This window comes from Trachymyrmex cornetzi, unplaced genomic scaffold (genome assembly GCF_001594075.2).
Source record: "Trachymyrmex cornetzi isolate Tcor2-1 unplaced genomic scaffold, Tcor1.1 scaffold135, whole genome shotgun sequence".
Classification (NCBI taxonomy): Eukaryota; Metazoa; Arthropoda; class Insecta; order Hymenoptera; family Formicidae; genus Trachymyrmex; species Trachymyrmex cornetzi.
This window is the reverse complement of record NW_017295928.1, coordinates 71,571-72,102: the sequence shown is the minus strand read 5'-3', so window position 1 is coordinate 72,102 and position 532 is coordinate 71,571.

The window sequence follows — 532 nt, the reverse complement described above, 5'->3', positions numbered from 1 at the left end:
TTGAATATTGTCATGCTCGCCGATCGGTGACGTTCGAGTTTTATGTTCATGCTTTGTCCTAATGACTTTTTTGTCGGAATTTTCACAAAACGGAGAAATAGTGGAGTCCACTGGACATAACGAAATATATATATAGAGTATAAGTGCTCAACACCTCAGTTGGTGCCTTGAAAGATTGTCGAATCGGTCGCAATAAGAGCGGCGCGAAAAGTGTGGCTAACCATCGTGCGAACGTCGTGGATATAGTCGAAAATATTGGAAACGTGGATCCTGAATAGTTTGCGAATATTTGAGATGAAGTGTGTTTTATAATAGAAATGGAAGTAGATTTTGAAGAGATACTGAATGAAGATTCATCCGACGAAGAATCCGTGTTATCCGACGACACTGGTTTTGTCAGTGACGCGAGCGAATGCGAAACGGATCTTGAAGAAAAATTTATACCAGCTGCAGAAATCCGTGCACTGAACGATCGCATCAAATACTGTATGATTCAGTCTTATTACACAACTGGCGATCCTTTAACCGTACA